The sequence below is a fragment of the Erpetoichthys calabaricus genome, chromosome 6 (genome assembly GCF_900747795.2).
Source record: "Erpetoichthys calabaricus chromosome 6, fErpCal1.3, whole genome shotgun sequence".
Classification (NCBI taxonomy): domain Eukaryota; kingdom Metazoa; phylum Chordata; class Cladistia; order Polypteriformes; family Polypteridae; genus Erpetoichthys; species Erpetoichthys calabaricus.
Window position 1 is genome coordinate 68,739,541 of NC_041399.2, and position 23,376 is coordinate 68,762,916.

The 23,376-nt window shown below is 37.0% G+C and overlaps 1 protein-coding gene across 1 annotated transcript in view; it reads left to right on the forward strand.

Moving 5' to 3' along the window:
- The window catches only part of greb1l (GREB1 like retinoic acid receptor coactivator), a 240,877-nt gene that overhangs the window by 37,457 nt on the left and 180,044 nt on the right, over nt 1-23,376 (forward strand).

Below are 23,376 nucleotides of genomic sequence, written 5' to 3' on the forward strand. Positions count from 1 at the left end.
AGCCACTGCCAGTAAAAATAGTGGCCTCAATTAGGTTCTTTTGCAGACACGTGACCTGAAGTCTCATGCCGTTACAAAGTTTCGGTGGCTGTACACAAATCCACAGTCGGCTTTTTTGAGCCAAACCTGTTGTTTTCGTTTGAGCCGCTTTTTACTATTGGGATCGTACCTAGAAACAGAAGCTCTATTAACTTGTAGATCTGCGTGCGAATATTTAGCGGCAGCGTCTCTATTAACTTGTGGATTTGCCTGCGAGTATTTAGCGACAGCATCTGTATGAACTTGTGGATTTGCCTGCGGGTATTTAGCGACAGCGTGTATATTAACTTGTGGATTTTTCGGCGAGTATTTGGCGGCAGCGTCATGAAGTTGTTTCCGTCTAGCTGCATCAGGAAATGTACCACGACGTCTGACATGCCTCCTTTTTACTGTTTTCTCACAGCTTGGATTGCCGCTGTCATAATTGGTTTGAGTTTCATGGTTTGTTTCAATAGCTTCATTTGCCAAACAATTTACTCTTACCACCAATTTTAAAAATGTACTCCTTTAAACCATTGTCTGCTATATTCTTTATAGCAAAACAAGCGCGGAGAAGTAGTGTGTTAAAGAGGTTGTGAAAAAGAAAAGGAAACATTTTAAAAATAACGTGTCAATGTAATTGTGTTGTCATTGTTATGAGTGTTGCTGTCATATATATATATATATATATATACTAGCAAAATACCCGCGCTTCGCAGCGGAGAAGTAGTGTGTTAAAGAGGTTATGAAAAAGTAAAGGAAACATTTTAAAAATAAGGTAACATGATTGTCAATGTAATTGTGTTGTCATTGTTATGAGTGTTGCTGTCATATGTATATACATATACACATATACACACACATATACACACATATACAGATATATTATATATACATATACACATATATTTTTTATATATATATTTTTTATATATATATATATATATATATATATATATATATATATATATATATATACACACATACATACATACATACACACACATAGATGCACTTACAATAACATAGAAATCAATATAAACAACATTAACATCATTATCATATGAGAATATGAAGTAATATATAAGAAGCACATTTCATATAAATATAAATAATTAAACAGTAAAATCTTCTTGTATAATTTGCTACCGTGGCTTTTCGTTGGTCTGTCCAGGATTTTAAATCACCTGTAGCTTGCAAACTGTTTCACCTATTGACTTGAAATCTGGTACACATATAATACGTCACGTCTGCTATCCACTTTATGGGTGATGATTGTATTACTCTTTTTATGTTTATTTTATTTTAGAATCAACTCCTATCTGCGCACACCAGGGCGGCCGTGGGCAGATGCGTATGGTGTATTCACTCCATGTTATCGTGCATTGCGCTGTCACTGGTATTTTGATAAAAGAATTTGAACAATATATAAGAAGCGTATAAATTATTAAACAGTAAAACATTAACATTTAAGAAGTAAAGTTACATTGAGTACTACTGCAGTGCCTTCGGGTATACCTCATTTTTTCTTTGCCCATTACATGCTTAAATGTATACATTTTTTGGTGTACCTACCCGAGAACACGCGACATATAACCGACCGTGGGAGAAGCATGGATTTTAAAGAAGCGTTGAGTTCATCTGCTGGTCTCCCTCGTGGAATAACTGGTAATGTTTCACTAAAATCTACAGCGAGTAAAATGACATTACCTCCTTTTTTTTTTTGTACGATCTCTGAGATGTTGCTTTTTTCGGTTCAAGGCTTCATAAGCTCTTTTATGTTCCATGGTGTACTTAATAAGTACTAATTATCCCAAACAATCATCTTTGAGTGTTGCAAGACTTTCGCCTTGTATGTAGATCGGGGTAATTACATTCATTGCATTCCTAGTCTGAATCACAATCTGATTGTATGGGTGGTTACCTGGCACTGTAGGGTTGCCACCCGTCCTTTAAAATACGGAATCGTGCCGCGTTTGACAATGAAATTGCGCGTCCCGTTTTGAATCAATACTGGACGGGATTTATCCCGTATTTTTTTAATCATTTTTTTTTTAAAGCAGCGTCTCATGCAAATCATCCCACACGCATTTTATGAAGATGCCTCCTTTCCTACTTTTGATTGGGTAATACTTGATGTCATCGTTAGTTTGATTGGTGTTTTTAACTGTCCAGTGAGGAGGGCGTGTCTTTTAAGTACAGTCTGCAAAGTGTTGGCACTGAGATGTGGCGTCAGCGCCATACTTGAAGCCCCTAACGTTGCGGTCAGCAAGTCGGCTAACATCCGCCATGTGCCGTCTTTCAGTTGCGAGAAGCAGATCATAGAATGGTTGAAACTGTTGCCCCTAACGTTGCGCCACGGCGTGTGGTTCGTTTATACCTCGTGTCTTCTCATTAAACTTTTATCTCGCGAATATGTTATTGCAATCCGCAGCGGGAGCGTTTCTATAAACTTTATTTAAACTTACGTTTTACACCGTGGTTTGTTTCCCTTATGAACATGCTTGTATGCTTAACTCGCTCCGTTCTCAATTGTTTAATTAATTTTTTGCTCTTCGCTGTTTGCAGCTGTTCCTCCATTTCCCCCTACTTCGTTCTTTTATCTCGCGAATATGTTATTGCAATCCTTAACGGGAGCGTTTCAATAAACTGATTGAAAATAGTTTTGCATTTACCTTTTTAGTAAAAGGCGAGCTTTTAAGCCTGAGAAATCACCCCGTAAATGCACACGTTTAATTGGACATGTGTTAATATGTATGGTTACACAGTATTAAAAGACAGTGAACAACGTCAGTTACCTTTGTTCCCGCGTTTGATAAAAGGTGAGCTTTTAAGCCTGAGAAATCACCCCGTAAATGCACACGTTTAATTGCACATGTGTTAATATGTATGCTTACACAGTATTAAAAGACAGTCAAAAATTAACGTCATTTACCTTCGTTCCCACGTGCGACTCGTGCTGTAAATCTCTTCCTTGTTTTTAGTTCACGTGATTACGTAGGAGGCGTGATGACGCGATACGTGACTCCGCCTCCTCCATTACAGTGTATGGACAAAAAATATGTTCCAGTTATGACCATTACGCTTTGAATTTCGAAATGAAACCTGCCTAACTTTTGTAAGTAAGCTGTAAGGAATGAGCCTGCCAAATTTCAGCCTTCTACCTACACGGGAAGTTGGAGAATTAGTGATGAGTGAGTCAGTGAGTGAGTGAGTCAGTCAGTGAGGGCTTTGCCTTTTATTAGTATAGATATATATATATATATATATATATATATATATATACATACACACACAGACACACATAAACATATATACATATACATATATACATATATATATATAAATATACACATATATATACATATATATACACATATCAACATATATATACACATACATATATACACATACATACACACACACATATACAGTACATATATATATATATACACATACATACATGCACATACATATATATATATACATACATACATACATACATACATACACATATATATATATATATCTATACTAATAAAAGGCAAAGCCCTCACTGACTGACTGACTCACTGACTCACTCACTCACTCACTCACTCACTCACTCACTCACTCACTCACTCACTCACTCACTCACTCACTCACTCACTAATTCTCCAACTTCCTGTGTTGGTAGAAGGCTAAAATTTAGCAGGCTCATTCCTTACAGCTTACTTACAAAAGTTAGGCAGGTTTCATTTCGAAATTCTACGCGTAATGGTCATAACTGGAACCTGTTTTTTGTCCATATACTCTAATGGAGGAGGCGGAGTCACGTATCGCGTCATCACACCTCCTACGTAAACACGTGAACTGAAAACAATGAAGAGATTTACAGCACGAGTCAAACGCGGGAATGAAGGTAAATGACGTTAATTGTTGAGTGTCTTTTAATACTGTGTAAGCATACATATTAACACATGTGCAATTAAACGTGTGCATTTACGGGGTGATTTCTCAGGCTTAAAAGCTCGCCTTTTATCAAACGCGGGAACAAAGGTAAATGACGTTAATTGTTGAGTGTCTTTTAATACTGTGTAACCATACATATTAACACATGTGCAATTAAACGTGTGCATTTACGGGATGATTTCTCAGGCTTAAAAGCTCGCCTTTTATTAAAAAGGTAAATGCAAACTGTTTTCATTCTGAAGGGCACAAACCACGTTGGATTTCAGCCGTTAAACGCACAAAAATGTCGGTACACCAGATAAATAAGCGCAACATATTATCAGTTGTATTTTATGCTTACAATACATATAGAAATGTGTTAATTGTTAACTAATAGTATGGGATGGTGTTTTTCGACTCGCGCCTTGATTTAAATGATTGCATGTCTTGGTGGGTTTGTGTAGCTTATTGTCAATATCTTTACACCTCTTTTTAAGACTTATTGACTGAAACGGGCTTTCACAAAAAAAAGTTAGGGCTTTGCTACAGGATACACCCCTCCACAAGTTAAGGAAGTAAAAATAAAAGGTATATATTTCTGTTTTATTTAAACCTTTTAAGTTCGTATGCATAGCCCCATTTAGCTGTTTTAGTTTTTTTTTTTCTTTCTTCAGTAATATTTAATCTCCTTAGAGAAAACAACATATGCATTTTACTTTTTTTGTATCTCTTTAGTAATATTTTAGTGTAAAAGGATAACCAGTATTTAAACCTTTTATGTTACTTTATAAAGTTATTTTACACAATGTTGAAAAATTAATAAGAAAGCTACATATTTTGGCAGCTGCTGCTTTAATTTTCAATGAAATGAAAAAAGCTCTCCAAGAGAAAACCTCAATGAAGAAGAAACAGTTTGCACTATCTAAAAAGGAGAAACCCTCATTTATAAAGGTTTGCTGCAGATGACTTAACTGAAAATAAATGAATAGTTCCTATGTGTATAATACATATTTATCTATTTGACTTATGCCTTTATTCCAGCAACTTGCAACATCTGAGGTACAATTTGTTACATTACTTTTGTTTTTTGCAGCACAGGCAGGTGAAGTGACTTCCTCAGGGTCACACAGTGGTGTCAGTACCAGGATTTGAACTGACAAGCTCCGGGTTTGCTGAAATATTACTGAAGAAAGAAAAAAAACGAAAACGGGCAAATGGGCCTATGCATACAAATGTCCATCCATCCATTATCCAACCCACTATATCCTAAATACAGGAGCCAATCCCTGCCAACACAGGGCACAAGGCAGGAAACAAACCCCGGGCAAGGTGCCAGCCCACCGCAGGGCTCACACACCCACACACACCCACACACCACGGACAATTTAGAATCGCCAATGCACCTAACCTGCATATCTTTGGACTGTGGGAGGAAACCGGAGTACCCGGTGGAAACCCAGACAGACACGGGGAGAGCATTCAAACTCCACGCAGGGAAGCGAACCCGGGTCTCCTAACTGGCACCTTTCACTGCGCCACCATACCGCCCGCATACAAACTTAAAAGGTTTAAATAAAACAGAAACATATACCTTTATTTTTACTTCCTTAACTTGTGGAGGGTGTATCCTGTAGCAAAGCCCTAAGTTTTTTCATGAAAGCCCCTTTCAGTCAATAAGCCTTAAAAACAGGTGTAAAGCCAAACTTGCAGCACCGCTATTCAATTACACTTGCCTAACGCCTCTCCTAAGGGGAAATACTGTGGGATCTGGGCATCCGTCAAAGCACCAATCACAGGCCCGATTAGAAAGCGGGAAGATGTGATTTGTCGTCTCCCTCCCATGTAACAATCACAGCCCGTGTTACAACGCACTATGTATGTATGTGTATATATATGTGTATGTGTGTGTGTATGTATGTGTGTATATGTATGTGTATATATATGTTGATATGTGTGTGTATATATATATATATATATATATATATATATATATATATATATATATATATATATATATATATATATATATATATATATATATATATATGTGGATGTGTATATGTATATATATATGTATATGTAGATATGTGTATACAGTAATCCCTCCTCCATCGCGGGGGTTGCGTTCCAGAGCCACCTGCGAAATAAGAAAATCCGCGAAGTAGAAACCATATGTTTATATGGTTATTTTTATATTGTCATGCTTGGGTCACAGATTTGCGCAGAAACACAGGAGGTTGTAGAGAGACAGGAACGTTATTCAAACACTGCAAACAAACATTTGTCTCTTTTTCAAAAGTTTAAACTGTGCTCCATGACAAGACAGAGATGACAGTTCAGTCTCACAATTAAAAGAATGCAAACATATCTTCCTCTTCAAAGGAGCAAACAAATCAATAGGGCTGTTTGCTTTTAAGTATGCGAAGCACCGCGGCACAAAGCTGTTGAAGGCGGCAGCTCACACCCCCTCCGGCAGGAGCAGAGAGAGAGAGAGAGAGAGAGACAGATAAAAAAATCAATACGTGCCTTTCGTGCTTTTAAGTATGCGAAGCACCGTGCTGCATGTCGCTTCACGAAGCAGCTGCACAGAAGGTAGCCAACGTGAAGATAATCTTTCAGCATTTTCAGACGAGCGTCCGTATCGTCTAGGTGTGCGAACAGCCCCCCCTGCTCAATCCCCCTACGTCAAGATCAGAAAAAGTCAGTGCAAGAGAGAGAGAGAGAGAGAGAAAAGTAAGCTGGGTAGCTTCTCAGCCATCTGCCAATAGCGTCCCTTGTATGAAATCAACTGGGCAAACCAACTGAGGAAGCATGTACCAGAAATTAAAAGACCCATTGTCCGCAGAAATCCGCGAACCATCAAAAAATCCGCGATATATATTTAAATATGCTTACATATAAAATCCGCGATGGAGTGAAGCCGCGAAAGGCGAAGGTGTGAGCTGCCGCCTTCAACAGCTTTGTGCCGCGGTGCTTCGCATACTTAAAAGCCAAACAGCCCTATTGATTTGTTTGCATTCTCTGTCTTTATGACAGTCTCTGCTCCTGACGCACACTCCTTTGAAGAGGAAGGTATGTTTGCATTCTTTTAATTGTGAGACAGAACTATCATCTCTGCCTTGTCATGGAGCACAGTTTAAACTTTTGAAAAAGAGACAAATGTTTGTTTGCAGTGTTTGAATAACATTCCTGTCTCTCTACAGCCTCCTGTGTTTCTGCGCAAATCTGTGACCCAAGCATGACAATATAAAAATAACCATATAAACATATGGTTTCTACTTCGCGGATTTTCTTATTTCGCGGGTGGCTCTGGAACGCAACCCCCGCGATGGAGGAGGGATTACTGTATATACATAAACATATATACTTATATATACATATCTACATATACACATATCTACATATATACATATATATATATACATATACACATCCACATATATATACATATATCAACATATATATATACACATACATATACACACATACATACATACACACACACATATATATATATATATATATATATATATATACACATACAGACACATATATATACATATACATATTTACATATCTACATATATATACACATATATACATATCTACATACATACACATCTATCTATCTATCTATCTATCTATCTATCTATCTATCTATCTATCTATCTATCTATCTATCTATCTATCTATCTATCTATCTATCTATCTATCTATATATATATCTGTATCTATCTATCTATATATATATATCTCTATCTGTCTATCTTCTCTATCTATCTATCTATCTATATATATATAACTATCTATATATATATCTATTTATATATATATATATATATATATATATATATATATATATACATATATATCTCTATCTATCTATCTATAGATATACATCCCCGTGCTTTGCAGCGGCGAAGTACTGCTTTTAAATTTTTATTAAGAAGAAAACCTTTTTAAATTGAGTGAAAATATACCAATAAAAATTTGTTAAGGATCTGTTTTTTTTGTGAAGCTGACTTCACACAGCCTCTCCGCTGTTTTATAAACGAACGTCATATAAGGTCTTCCTTTTTCGTTGCTTTGCCAACGGAAGCAACCTTTTTATTTAATCCTGTTTTTACGATTGTTCTGTTTGTATATCACATTGTCAGTTCAGCACTCCGGTTGTAATATGACCAAGCCGTGTAAGCACACTCTTGAGAATGCAACGTATAGTTGTACAGGAGAAAAGCAATCTTGCCTGAAATCAATGGCAACCTTTTGTAGGTCTATGAACTTAATTTAAACTTTAGGTTTACAGGGTGCTTTCTTTCTGAAGTACCTGCACTCATGAATATGTCTGTATGTGTCAGTCGCTCAAATCCCCGCGGTTTGCACCGGCGAAGTTCTGCTTTTAAATTTTTATTAAGAAGAAGAGAAAACCTTTTAAAATTGAGGGAAAATATACCAATAACAGTTTGTTAAGGATCTGTTTTTTTTGTGAAGCTGCCTTCACTCGAGTGATCACTTCGAGCTTTAAGCCTGAGAAATCACCCCGTAAATGCACACGTTTAATTGCACATCTGTTAATATGTATACTTACAAAGTATTAAAAGACACTCAACAATTACACAGTATTAAAAGACACTCAACAATTAACGTCATTTACCTTCGTTCCCGTGTTTGACTCATGCTGTAAATCTCTTCCTTGTTTTCACTTCACGTGATTACGTAGGTGGCGTAATACGTGATGACGCGATACGTGACTCCGCCTCCTCCATTAGAGTATATGGACAAAAAACAGGTTCCAGTTATGACCATTATGCGTAGAATTTCGAAATGAAACCTGCCTAACCTTTGTAAGTAAGCTGTAAGGAATGAGCCTGCCAAATTTCAGCCTTCTACCTACACGGGAAGTTGGAGAATTAGTGATGAGTGAGTCAGTCAGTCAGTGAGTGAGTGAGTCAGTGAGGGCTTTGCCTTTTATTAGTATAGATTTAAATTGATCCAAACTCAATACATATGTAATCAAAGTGTAATATATATATAAATAATGCCGAATCATGACAAAGTAACCCCATATCCATGGCTGAAAGTCAATATCTATGAAAAAATAATAATAGTACATTTTATTGGTTAATAATTGTTAATTTAAAAGATAATATATTTGATGCTAAGAAAAGGTATAAAACAAGACCCTTGTAAAAAGTAGTACAATACTATTAGTGCTGGGTGGTATACCGGTTCATACCAAAAACCGTTTTTTATTTTTGTTATGATATGGATTTTTCTTATACCGCAACACCGGTTTAAATTGCTTAAACGACGTTCGTAACGTGGCGCAGCAGGAAACTGTTCAAGTGGGGACCTTTTTCACTGCCACACCGCTAAACACAGAGATGTTGCGTGGGGGCTCTTTTTCACTGCTACACCGTTAAATAGGTAGTGGTAGTGTAGGTATTGCATGGTGAAAATGGACAGAGAACATTCCGAAACTGAAGCTGTAGCTGACGATAAAGTTGAACATGATGACACAGAAGAACGTTTGCCAAAAAAAAGGAGTCACATCTGTTGCCTGGAGATACTTTGGTTTTAAAAAGTTGGATGTGGACCATTATGTTCAAATGTGTGAATACTGTTTCTATACTACTGGATAATACTGCAAGCCAAGTTGTACTTGTTTTATTTGTTTTCAATACAGTGTAATGTACCTGGGTACTGTGTAATAGTGCGACGACATATTGACTTTATTCTCGCCGTTTATGTCAAGATTAAAGTCGACATGTTGACTTTATTCTCGTGGTTTGTCATTAAAGTAGAACATTTTAAATTAAACTTCATCGTAAAATGAATATTTAATTTACTAGATTTTCTCAAACCCCATTATAAATTATATAGCACATTAAATGCTTTGTGTTAAGTGTTCCCCGAGCCAAGTTAAATCGGTACGTGCTTCTTAAACTGACTTCCTCTTGTACTAAGGAGGTGCTGGTAGCGATCGCCGCACAGAATACATTCACTTCATGATATTCCTGCTCTCTGAACATTTAGAATGCTAAGATAAATACTTGATATAATTTTCATGATGAAATGCATTAAAGCATGTATTAATCATGTGGGGGCATGGCGGCGTGGAGGTTGCACTGCTGCCTCGCAGCAAGGGTGTCTCGGGTGTACCCTGCCTTGCATTTGCATATTTTTCTGGTGGGTTTACTCGGCGTGCTTCAGTTTCCTTTCAAAGTCATGTAGGATGTGGGGTTTTGTTATTCTATATTGACCCTGCTAGTGTATGGTTTGCTCGTATTCACCCTGCGATGTGCTGGCGACTCGTTCAGGGATGGGCGCAACCCTGAATGGATGGCATAATTAAACATGTATAACGAAGGTATTTTTAAAGTTCTGAACACTCCGTGGGCTAAGTTCATAACAAGTTTTAATTTCACAAAGACGTTTATCGTGTGGTGATTGGTTATGTGGAGAAAGAAAATGGAAGGATAGGAACTGGTGTTTTGGTACGTCAGATAGAGACGGCACCAATGCAATAAAGAAAGCCCGCTCAGAAGAACATCCATTGAATTCTGTGTTCGTGTCTCCGACCATCAGATCACAAACCCAACATTTACAAAATATTTAAGTTAAACCTGTGCGATACCTATGCATACATCCAGTTTTTTGGAGCCTCGTCACACCTGCCATAAAGTTCTCTACACTGAACATACACCTGGGGACCCCTTACTGCGAGGGAGCAGCACTACCGCCTCAATACTGTGCATGTTTAATACCTGCTTTAATGCATTTCATCATGAAAATGATATCAAGTATTTATCTTAACATTCTAAATTTTCAGAGAGCAGGAATATCAAGTGAATGGATTCTGTGTGGAGATCGCTGTCTCCTCTTAGTGCGGAGGAAGTCAGTTTAAGAAGCCTAATGAATAACAACTGGTCGGGGAACACTTTTGCTGGTATTGTGTTATTGTCAAGTTTTTTGATGAGGCAATTAGGAATTTAATTGCACCAGGTACACATGACAATAAATTGGATTTCACTTGACAAGTTACTTTCTTATTCCTGTGGGATTGTTCTATTAAACTAGTTTCAGACATGGGACACAGTTACTGTTAACTGCTATATTAATAATTCTGATTTAAAACATAGTGTTTGTTAGGGATGCTCTAAATTAATGAAATAAATTTAGTGGGCCAACCCCATGGAGCTCAATTGGCATTTGCCATAGAATACCAGAATTGGCAGGTCCACCACTGGCGCCCTATGCCTTTCACAGATGAGAGCAGGTTCACACTGAGCACATGTGACAGACTTGAAAGGGTCTCACTGATGGTGTGGAGTAGTGGCTCTGAGGCTAGGGATCTGCACTGGCAATCGGAAGGTTGCTGGTTTGAATCACGTAAAATGCCTAGGGACACTGTTCTGTTGGGCCCTTGAGCAAGGCCCTTAACCTGCAATTGCTAAGCGCTTTGAGTAGTGAATGCAAAGAATTATTATTATTATGGTCTGGGGAGGCATATACATGGAGGAATGAACAGACCTCTACAGGCTAGACAATGATGCCTTGACTGCCATTAGGCATTGAGATGAACTGGTGTGAATGTCTCTGCCCATCCAATCAGAAATAGACTTCATGAGGGTAGCGTGAGGGCCCAACTACCTCTAGTTGGCCCTGTACTGGAATTTTGCTTATGCATAGTTTTATGCATCTGAATTTTTTTGTGCATATACACATTTCTGTTTTATTCCGTACGCCGTATTTTAGTGTGAATTCTATGCACAACATTATACATAAGTCCCCTGGTTCCTACCTGAATGCTCCACTTCACTCTTGGAGTCCAGACTTTGAGGATTCAAGTAGCGGCTTTTGTTAAATATCTTTTGCACTAAAGCATGATAGTTTTATGCTGATTCACAGAGTCATTAATTTCTCTGCTATCTTGCAATGAATACTGTTACAATATACAGTCAAGTAACTTTTTGCATATAAGGCCTGTGACAGGGCTGTAAGTGTGAGAGCTAGGTTCTGTGGCAAGTTCTCAGGCAATTCTCAGTTTTGATTACAGTGTATTAGGATGAAATAGGTAAGATAAAACAAATTTAAGTTTTTGGTTAGGTTGCCCACTGCTGTATAGCAAATTGTGATTGTTGCTTCTGCTACTGCCAGGTTATTTCTGTGATAGTTACATATTTGAACTAAAAGAAAATATTTGTGTCTTGTAAAAACAAGCTGAAATATGTGTAAATATACACTCACCGGCCACTTTATTAGCTATACCTGCTTAATTGCTTGTTAAAACAAATAACTGATCAGCCAATAACATGGCAACAACTCAATGCATTTAGGCATGTAGACATTATCAAGACGACCTGCTGAAGTTCAAACTGAGCATCAGAATTGGGAAGAAAGGTGATTTAAGTGCTAGTCTGAGTATTTCAGAAATTGATCTGATCTGCTGGGATTTTCATGCAGAAACATCTCTGGGAATTACAGAAAATGCCTTCTTGATGCCAGAGTTCAGAGGAGAATGGCAAGACTGGTCCGAGCTGATGGAAAGGCAACAGTAACTCAAATAACCACTCGTTACAACTGACGTATGCAAAAGAGCAGCTCTGAATGCATAACACGTTGAACCTTGAAACAAATGGGCTACAGCAGCAGGAGACCACACTGGGTGCCCCTCCTTTTAGCTAAGGACAGGCAACTGCGGCTACAGTTCACATGGGCTCACCAAAATTAGACAATAGAAGATTTGAGAAATGTTGCCTAGTCTCATGATTTCTGCTGTGACATTCGGATGGCAGGGTTAGAATTTGGCGTCAACAAGATGAAAGCATGGATCTATCCAATCTTGTGTCAATGGTTCAGTCTGGTTGTGATGGTTTAATGGTGTTAGGAATATTTTCTTGGCACACTTTAAGCTCCTTAGTACCAATTGAGCACTGTTTAAATGTCACAGCCTACTTGAGTATTGTTACTGACTATGTCCATCCCTTTATGACTGCAGTGTACCCCTCTTCTGATGAGTATTTCCAGCAGGATAGCATGGCATGTCACAAAGCTCAAATCATCTCAAACTGGTTTCTTGAACATGACAGTGAGTTCACTTTACTCAAGTGTCCTCCACATTCACCAGATCCCAACAAATATGCAGTAACTGTGTGATGCAATCGTGTCATTATGGACTAAAATCCCAGTGAAATGTTTCCGGCACCTTGTTGAATCTATGCCATTAAAAATTACAGCAGTTCTGAAGGCAAAAGGTGTACCTAATAAACTGGCCGGTGAGTGTATGTGTGTCTGTGTGTGTGTCTCGTTATAGCTTTTAACTGGGTTTATCAATTATTGTTACTTTCTCATCAAATTAGGTTCTTTCACTTTGTATCACTTAAGTTAGTGAATTTACATGAGCTTCATAACCTGGTTATTCACAGAAATCAAAACCACATTATTGGGCTCCGATAAAACCTAGTTAACAGATGTTGATTTCTCTGTGAGTAACCAGTTATTTGGCAATGTAAATCCTTAACCAGGTTATAGTTGAGAATTTTATAGTTTGCACATGTTTTATCTTCACACATGCTTTCAGCTGCCACAGGTAGAAGTATCCACAAGTAGTGCTGGGCGGTATGACCAAAATTCAATGTCACTTTTTTTTCAAAATTGTACCGGTTTCACGGTATTCAATGGTATTTTTTTCCCATGCATGAGTTAACCACATTTTCCACTGCAATTACTGCAGTAGACTGTCTAAGAATAACCTATTCCACTGTCAGGAAAATTGTACATTGTACAAAAAACATTTTAATGTGCACACAAGTATTAATACAGGTTTGCATGGCCCCATAAAGTGATAGTTTTCAAGGAGTGGAGCACTAATGAGGCACTAATGAAGAGAATGAATCACATTGCATGATAGTTGTTGTCAAAATATAGAACCTTTTTATTGAACAAATTTTGCAAACAACTTAAACTAAAATTTTGAAAACAAATTGTTAACCATCCAAAGAGGGATTTAGACTTAGTAAAATATCCAGAGGTGCTTGTCAAAAGTTGTATTGCACTGAACATGTCTTAGAAAAAAACAATTGGTAAATATTTTTTGTAAACCAACTATACTTTCTGTTAATGTTAACAATCTCTGTCCACTGACACGTTAAAGTGACTTTTTAAACAACTTTACCATCATTAAACTGCATAATATTGAAACTAGTAAGTAATACCAATAAAATAAATAATAGTGCAACTTCCAGTAATAATACTATTACTTCAAAACTTCAAGCCCAGGTACATTACACAGTATTCACCAAAATAAAATAAAGCAAGTGCAACTTCGTGGTGATATCTTCACTAACTGAACCGTCATTAAGGCAAATTGCATTAATATGGACCTTGCTTCAAGCTAAGCTATATACATAAATAATAAAACTGCAACTTGCATTTATAATGCAATTTGTGGTGTAGTGGGTCCGCGGCTTCAAAAAAAAAAAAAAAAAAGGTCAGTTTTTAAATCCAGTTCGCCGTGTCTGTCTCAGTGGGCGCGATTGCACGACCGTGGGGAGTTGATGAGGTGATTGGGGCAAGTCGCACCTGATCGTTCTCAATTGCTTCGTCGTCTTACTGCGGCGTGTGAAGAAGGCGCTGCGCCCATGGAGACGTATATTTATGGGCCGGCAGGATAGGGGGAAGGAAAAAAGAAAAGATAACACAAGGAGGTTAAAGAAGGGAAAAGGCAGACATGGGAGACGATCCATACACCAGGAAGGAGAAGGCAGCACGAGCTGGGGCTGGTTCACCCCACTGACTAAGCATGTAGAGTGGGGCGAGCGAAATGTAAGACCTCCCAATGGATCTGAGGAGCGACTGAGTGAGCACAAAGGAAGACAGGAGGTGTGCCGACCTTGGATGGTCTGGCTGCGCAGTGTGGCGGCAGCCAAAACAGGGGTTGGCAGAAAGCAGTTTGTGCTGCAAAGGCTCCGCCAGTAAAGGGTGATCCGTGGAGACAGAAGGTGGTGTGCTGCGATCAGGTGAGGAGAGAGATTGCATTTTAATGGACTTATTTATTATGGGTTTTATCCCCACACTTCACTGGCTTTATGGATTTGCTATTTATTTGGGTACTGTATTTTTCTGAATGCTGCACAACGGACACTTTTGGTTTTACTTTTTTTACTTTTTAACAAAAGCACTTGAGCACTTTCCACCATCCCCTGGCTTCAATGAGATTTCTCAGCTCATCTCGGTCATAACTATTGACGGTGTTGGTTCAACAGACTTCCATGTGGGAAGAGGGAGTCTGTAGGGGACCGGCATCGTCACACTATTACACAGTAACCAGGTACATTACACAGTATTAAATAAAAAAAAATAAAACAAGTACAGCTTGGCTTGCAGTATTATCCAGTAGTATAGAAACAGTATTCACACATTTGAACATAATGGTCCACATCCATCCATCCCATCCATTTTCCAACCCGCTGAATCCGAACACAGGTCACGGGGGTCTGCTGGAGCCAATCCCAGCAAACACAGGACACAAGGCAGGAACCAATCCTGGGCAGGGTGCCAACCCACCGCAGGACACACACAAACACACCCACACACCAAGCACACACTAGGGCCAATTAGAATCACCAATCCACCTAACCTGCATGTCTTTGGACTGTGGGAGGAAACCGGAGCGCCCGGAGGAAACCCACGCAGAAAACGGGGAGAACATGCAAACTCCACGCAGGGAGAACCCAGGAAGCGAACCTTGGTCTCCTAACTGCGAGGCAGCAGCGCTATCACTGCGTCACCGTGCCGCCCTCCACATCCGACTTTTTAAAACCAAAGTATCTACAGACACGGCACCTTTTTTTTGTCAAAAGTTCTTCTGTGTCATCATGTTCAACTTTATTGTCTGCTACAGCTTCAGTTTCAGAACGTTCTCTGTCCATTTTCACCACTCAATACCTCCACTAACGCATGTATTCTGTTGTATGCGTATTTTGCGGTGCACCAATGAAAAAGGTCCCTCTTTAAACAGTTTCCCGCTGCGCCATGCACTGTAAAAAATCTTATGTGCTATCTACTTAAAAAAAACATGGTAACAATATTGCACATATTATTTTTAAGCAGTTTTTAAGGCTTGGTTTTTTTAGAAGAATTTACTTGATTAAATCATGTAAAATTCCTAAATTATTTAGCCAGACGCATATTATTTTTAAGTAGTATTTACGGCTTGATTTTTTTCCCTAGCAGAATCTACTTGAATAAATCATGTAAAGCATCCCAAATTATTTAGCCAGAGACATGATGATTTTAGCATTATTAGTAAAATAATCGTTTTTAGTTTAAGCACATAAAACAAAATGTACTCATATGTATTAAGGAAAATTACTTAATAATATAAAAAACATTTTATAATGAAATGAATACATAATGCATTTTGGTGTTAAACATGCTTTTATGCCATGTTACACTGGTATAAAAATATTAAACACTTTGTAAAATAGTGTATGTAACATTTACAGCATTTTTAAGAAAAAACAAAAACAATTTGTAAAACAGTTTGTAACTCACAATTTATGTCATTGAAATCAACTGTTTAGCATCAAACCAGATAAACTGTTGTTGAACAAGCTGCAGAACAATCTCAAACCTCAACCTGGGCATTTTCACCAAAACTTGGTAACAATGGAATGTGTCTCTCACAATCTAATACACAAGTTTGTTTTTGAGAGATTGTAATTTGGGGGAAAACCTGCAAACATCCAGTTCCAAGAAGGGCTTCTGAAAGGCCTCAAACGTGTTCCTCAGTTGTTTGGGATAGGTGAGGTTTAGTGCATATGTGAATCCAAGAAGAATTGCGCAGGCTCTAGTCAGATTTCCCAAGCCAGTCATGACTTGCACACCCTCCAAGACAATGCTAAAGTCCTCCTGGTCATCCTTCTTGCAGACAGCAATTTTCATTACCTGCTGCAGTAGACTTTGCTGCACATCCTCATTTTCATACTGTAAAACAAACATAACATATTTTATTATGAAGATCTGTTATTTATGTAGTTAATTTGTGTAAGATGTTCAAACAAGTTTTTCCTCATAGGAACTTAAAATGCAGATACCTCAAGAAAGTACAGTAAACCATTTCTAGGTTCATATCTTTGTAACATTGTAAAACACTAACTCCCCAAAACTTGTTTCAGTGGACTATGGAGACTGACACTACAACTTACTCAAGTATACTATGGCTAATGGCGGACAGGATGTTTCAGAAATGTTGACATTGTTTAATTTATTTCATTTATATTGCTGACACTAGTGCAAGAATTTTTTTACATGAGGAACGTACTTATGTTTAAGATGTATTTCTGTTTTTGTAAAGGAAAACAAATGCTAAATGCAGTTTTCTGAAAACAATAAATATCTGAAATAGTTTTAGACACTTACATTGTACTCCTGGATGAGGTCTTCCTCCTTTTCGCCCAAGTAATTGACCAAGCAACGGAGGACAACATCTCTTGTCTGTTTTATGTTTTGATGTGAGGTTTAAGGCACCAAAAGTGTAGAAATTAGTAATAGTACCCAATAATAATGAAGCAAATATCAATCAAATAATAATAAAAAATACCAATTAAAATACCTGCTGTATGGCACCCATTTTCTTCTTCAAAATCTGTCCAAGTGCTCCTCCTTTGCAGGAAAATATTGTGAAAAGTTTAGGAGTGTAGTAATCCAACATCTTAATAAATGTTGGCTCAAGGTGCAGAGTAGTAATTCTTCTAAACTCTTCATTAATCTAAAAAATGAAACACACAAACACTGATTATAATTATGTTCAGTTGACAACCACATTATTATCTGTGATGGTATTTAATGACAAAATGTAAAATCCCTACCTGGAGAATGTCAAACAGAGCAGTCCAGCGATCATTAAATTCTGCAACTGTCGGGCACAATTCAACCTAATCACCAAAATCATGAAATTGGAATGGTTTAAGCCTAGAAACCCAATACTGCTAAACAAGTCTAAACATTTTTAAATATCGTTAAAGACTAATTTTAAATAAATTTGCATTATAGTAAATCTCAAATGTGTTCAAATAACTTCACTCAGGTCGAATTTTACATAGATTAATCAAAGAGAAAATGTAAATTGCTATAGATATATCTTACTCTTTGTGGAGACTGATAACGCCTTAATTATTGCAAAGATGTTTGTATTCTTCAACTAGTCAAAAGCATGGTTATGTCCATATCAATTCCTGGAACGTCATCGTGTTGCTTCTATGGTGTTTGTGACTTGTTTTTTTTTTTAAGAGGGCGCCCTCTAACGTCGAGGATGAATGAAAGAAATGCATATATTGCGTGAAATGATTAAACGCTAATTTAATACATCTTTACAATGTGAAGCGAATATATAAACACATCAACACTCTTAAATGTTTTTAAGTATAATCATAGAAACTGCCCCATCTATCAAGCTCGATGCATGGCCATAATTATTTTTGGTTTAGCGACCAACATGTCCATTCTAGCCTCAGCATGTGCATGTGAGGAGTTATGACTAATGAGCTCGAGTTCAGATTTTCACATCAAATAACATCGCCTAATTGTAAACCTTTATTTTAAAACGCCTGGTTCAACATAGTCACTGTTTCACATGCCAAAATGATCACTGTCGTTCAGATTCAAAAATAAGTGTAAAACAATTCCTGTACTAGCGTGAATAAGCGGTGTCCTGAGGAGCTTATTTAAGAAATCAAAATAAAATGTAAAAATTAGTAAGGGGCTTATAACTTACCTCTTAATATTTTCCACTGTTCGTCTGCTCCTTCAAAACGCCGTCTGATCACTGCTGTTGAGATTCAAATGAAGGTGACTCAATCAAACCCGGGTAATTGGACCAATTCTCTTAAAATAAATATGAAGCCTTTTTTCCTTAAAATTTTAGCCTAAATGGTTCCTCAAATTAAGCCTAAAAATTGCACTCATTTCCTTAAAAAAATAGGTACAATTTATTTCTTAATTTTATTAGTGAAATGTTCTCAATATATTATAAGAAAAACAGAAAACCTATTTTTTAATTAAATATGCACATTATTTTTAATGATTACATCAATTTGTTTAATGAAAATTACAAGCCTCACGATTCATTTTTCACAGTGTGTTTCGAATGTTGATTAGGCTATTTAAACCGGTGTTCCGGTATAACAAAAATCCATATCATAACAAAAATAAAAAACGGTTTTTGGTATGAACCGGTATACCGCCCAGCATTATCCACAAGATACATTTCCTGAAGCAAGTGTTCAGCAATTCTGAATATTTCAGATATTTCTAAATTTATGTTGATGTGATGAATGTATGGTGCTAATCTTGGGAGCAGCATTTTTTAACACGTTAAAACTAACTTGCATTTTGTAGTCCAAGTACTTTTTAAAGTAGCAAGTAACTAACACAATGCTTATTTTTTTTGAAGTGCAAATATGTGTTATTATTATTATTTTTGCAGCACTGGGTGTAAAGAAAGAACCACACGTACTGGTTGGTACGCTGCTCTTTTGCAGAGCTCAGTGGCACAGCTAAGCAGAAGTGTGTACTGTGTGCATATTAATAAAGTGTCAGTTTAGTTTCAGTCCAGCTATTTGTTATAGATAGATATGGTGAAGTTGTGTGATCAGATGATGCAGTGACCAGTGTTCATATTGCGTATCATCAGAGGCTGAGGTCAAGGATGTAAAAAGGGTATGATTATGATATGCATCTGAGCACATGAAGGACTAAGCATATTTATAAAACACATGAAAATCATCACAGGGTTTCATTATTGTTTTTGGATACATGGTGGCCAAAGACATTTGACTCTTTTTTGGGCAGTTTAATGAAATCAGAGCATTTTGCCAATAGGGAACTCTCAGGAGATTTTTAAGAAACTAGATTTCTGACTTAACTGGATTTTTTACCTCAACTGGGTTGTTTGTGTGCATGTAAATGCAATCACTGTTGCCTCTTCATTGTTATATGGATGGCAAGGACAGTGCCTCTTCTGTATTGTATTGACCCCCTTCTCTGTATTGTATTGACCCCCTTCTTTTGACACCCACTGCACGCCCAATCTACCTGGAAAGGGGTCTCTTTCTGAACTGCCTTTCCCAAGGTTTCTTCCATTTTTCCCTACTAGGTTTTTTTGGGAGTTTTTCCTTGTCTTCTTAGAGAGTCAAGGCTGGGGGGCTGTCAAGAGGCAGGGCCTGTTAAAGCCCATTGCGGCACTTCCTGTGTGATTTTGGGCTATACAAAAATAAACTGTATAGGCAAACCTGGGTGGTGATTCTCATTTTTAAAAAGAGAAACAAGAGTGTGTTTTTAAATAACCAAAGGATCACATTGCGGTGTAGGAATAGAGGCTTTGTCTGATTCAGGAGGAACAATATGGATTCATCCATGGTCATGGAACAATGGACCAACTCTTTCTCTCTTGACATTGTCTTGTGAGTTTGCCAATCCTGTGACTGTGTGCTTCATTGATTTAGAAAAAAGTTTAAAAGTGTACTCTATGGTGTGGTGTGGAGGGTGATATAAAAGTATGAGGTTCCTGCTACTGTGTACAATTCATCCCCAGTATTTGCAGACCAAGAGTTGTGTTTGCATATGTAGTACTAAATGTTGACCGTTCAATGTGTAAGCATTAGAATACCTTGTTTTGTTTTATATTGTAAGAAAGTATACTGAATCAAGATCTTGAGGGGGAAATAATATAAATTCAGGCTTCTGTTTTAAAAATGCTAAAACAAAAGGTTGATACACATAATCCAAATCTACCCAAAGTTTTCAATTGATTTTTTTTTTTTATTTGTGAAAATACGTACTTCTTTTATGTGCTTCATAGGGGTTACCAAGTATACACTAATAACAGTGCTGCAAGATTTGCAGGTAAGTGTAACTTGTTTGCTTCAAGTCATTCTTCTCATTCTTTTTTTTGGTGTAAAGAAGTCTCTTATCCTCAGTTAAGAGGACACTGCTGACCCACCCCTGGCCCTCCCCCCTCCCAGTGTGTCATTTGGATTTGCTGATGTGTAGCTTTGCAAATGCGGTCAGGTTGTGGGGGCAGGAAAGGAAGATGATGGATAAGGCAAGCCCTCTTGTCTCTGCAGGAAGTGGACAGTGGCATCTTTCTGCTGATGTGTAGAGGGACTTCTTTGTCAAGGCGTCACTTCGTCAGCAGCACTTCATTCAAGTTGGGCTTGTCACATGAAGAAAGCATTAAAGAAAGGTTAGAAATTGATGACATTAGGTTATTATCTAGGTCTTATCTCCAGTGAGGCTTAAATTATGCCAAAATACAGGAGACCTCTGCAGTTAGTATTTCAATTACAATGAAAGAGTGTAAGACCAAACAGGCAAGAAGAAAATACAAGTGTTTTTTTTCCAGAGATCCATTATCAGCACCGTGATTGTTTGTGGAGGCTGTTAACATTTCCCAAAACTGCACATTAAAATTACTCTACAGCATTACATTAGGCATAAATGACATATTTAAGCCGTTATGCAATAAGCAATCCTGATGAACTTTTGAACATGTAACACAATAAAAGAAAATAAAAACGCTTTGAATACTAGAAGAATTTGGGCAATATAAATGAGTTCTGTCTTAACACCAGACAGGAAAATGTAGAAATAAAAAAAATGAATTATATAAAAGGAAACAAATGTAATAAATGTAACAGCTAAAAGGACAGTAGTAATCAATAAATGCAGTATATAAATCACACTGAGTTTTGTTGAGGATGAAGATATATAAAATCTAGAGACAGCTCTGAAATTTACATATGTTTACTATAATAAAACCAAAAATATAGGCAACTCCATATTCAAATATATATATATATATATATAGATATATATATATATATATATATATATATAGATATATATAAATAGATCTATATAGATCAGAACAAAAGGAAATCAACTGAAGAAAATATATAGCTACTAAGCAGTCAATTTCAGCTGACAGTGATAATAAATAAGAGCAATGATATGAATGAATTTTATATAATGTTAATGACAAATAAAAAGGTTAGATCTCATCAGTTTAGTGCTATACCTTATTGGATTTTTCCATTACCTGGGTAAATACTAAGGAGAATAATCTATGTACTTAAAGTTGGACTGTTTAGGTATTGTAAACTACTGAAGACAGCTCTTTTGTTTGCCTCCATGAATGAAGCCTTGTCACAGACAATTCACTGCTCCTGCTTATCGTGTCCTACACGTGCATTCAAGGACAACCATTTGTTTTCTTATAAGAATTTAATGATGTCCATGTCAATTTACCTCCCTTTAGAACAGCCTCCATTACAAACTTTGTCTCCTTTTATATAGGGTTCCAAAATGGACCATCGGGCTGTGTTCAGACATTGAATTTCTGCCACGTTTAGCTGCACATATTAAAAACATCAGAAAAATAATAGAAACGACAATCATAAACTGATGTGCCAGTTATTGAAGCTGTTGTACGTTGTATGTTTGTTTCTGTATTATAGGGTTATTTTTAAATATTGTTATATGTTCAGTAACCAGATTTTTTTCATATTTTGAGGTAGAAGGCTAAACCTGATCTTAGTTAATTAACAGAAGCATTTTGTTCTCCCTCAGCTACTCTCTTTGTTGTTTCCATTTCCTGTTTAATGAAGGGAGGGAATGTTAAGACAGATGTTTCAAAAATACCCAAATATTTCACAGTAATAGCAAAAAGTTGTTACCTCTTATTAGTGTTGGTTTGATACTAAAATTTGGACTTTGGTAACACACCTCATTACCAGTACCAAAACAATACCAAAGTAAATATAGATAACTTCGAATTTTGCAAAATTCCCATCACTTTACACTTCCTGCCCTTGGTCTAGTGTTCTTTCATTGTTTTTATGAATAATTTGTAGTTGCTTATTTTCTCTATCACTTAGAAAAGCACAGCCCATAATGCCAAGGCCCTTCAAGGGCAAAACTGATGGTTGGTTTTTCTGCTTCAATTTCTTCTGATAATAAGTGTCATGAAAAGATCAAAAAGTCATCTTTCTGGTCAGAAAAGGCAGCTACATGACTCTGCTTATACCTGCTGCAGAGGACCTGTAGTCAACAGGTAAATGCAACATAAAATAAAGCAAAATCCTAAAATTGCATTTTATTATAAGCTGTTTTGGAAAACTCCAGGGATTTGGTGAAAATGTTGATTCATTCCTTATACTTTCTCCTCTATTTAGGTAAACACCCTTGATAATAATATTCTAAATATTTGGTGGATACTTTTATCATGACTCATGGGTCTTTGAGGCTACTTTCCCAAAACAACATGGTGCTATGAGGGAGGAGAAGATAAGTTTAGAGACAACAAAACTTTGCATCACAAAGTTTGTAAGATAATGTAACATTCTCAAATGCATGTTATATAAC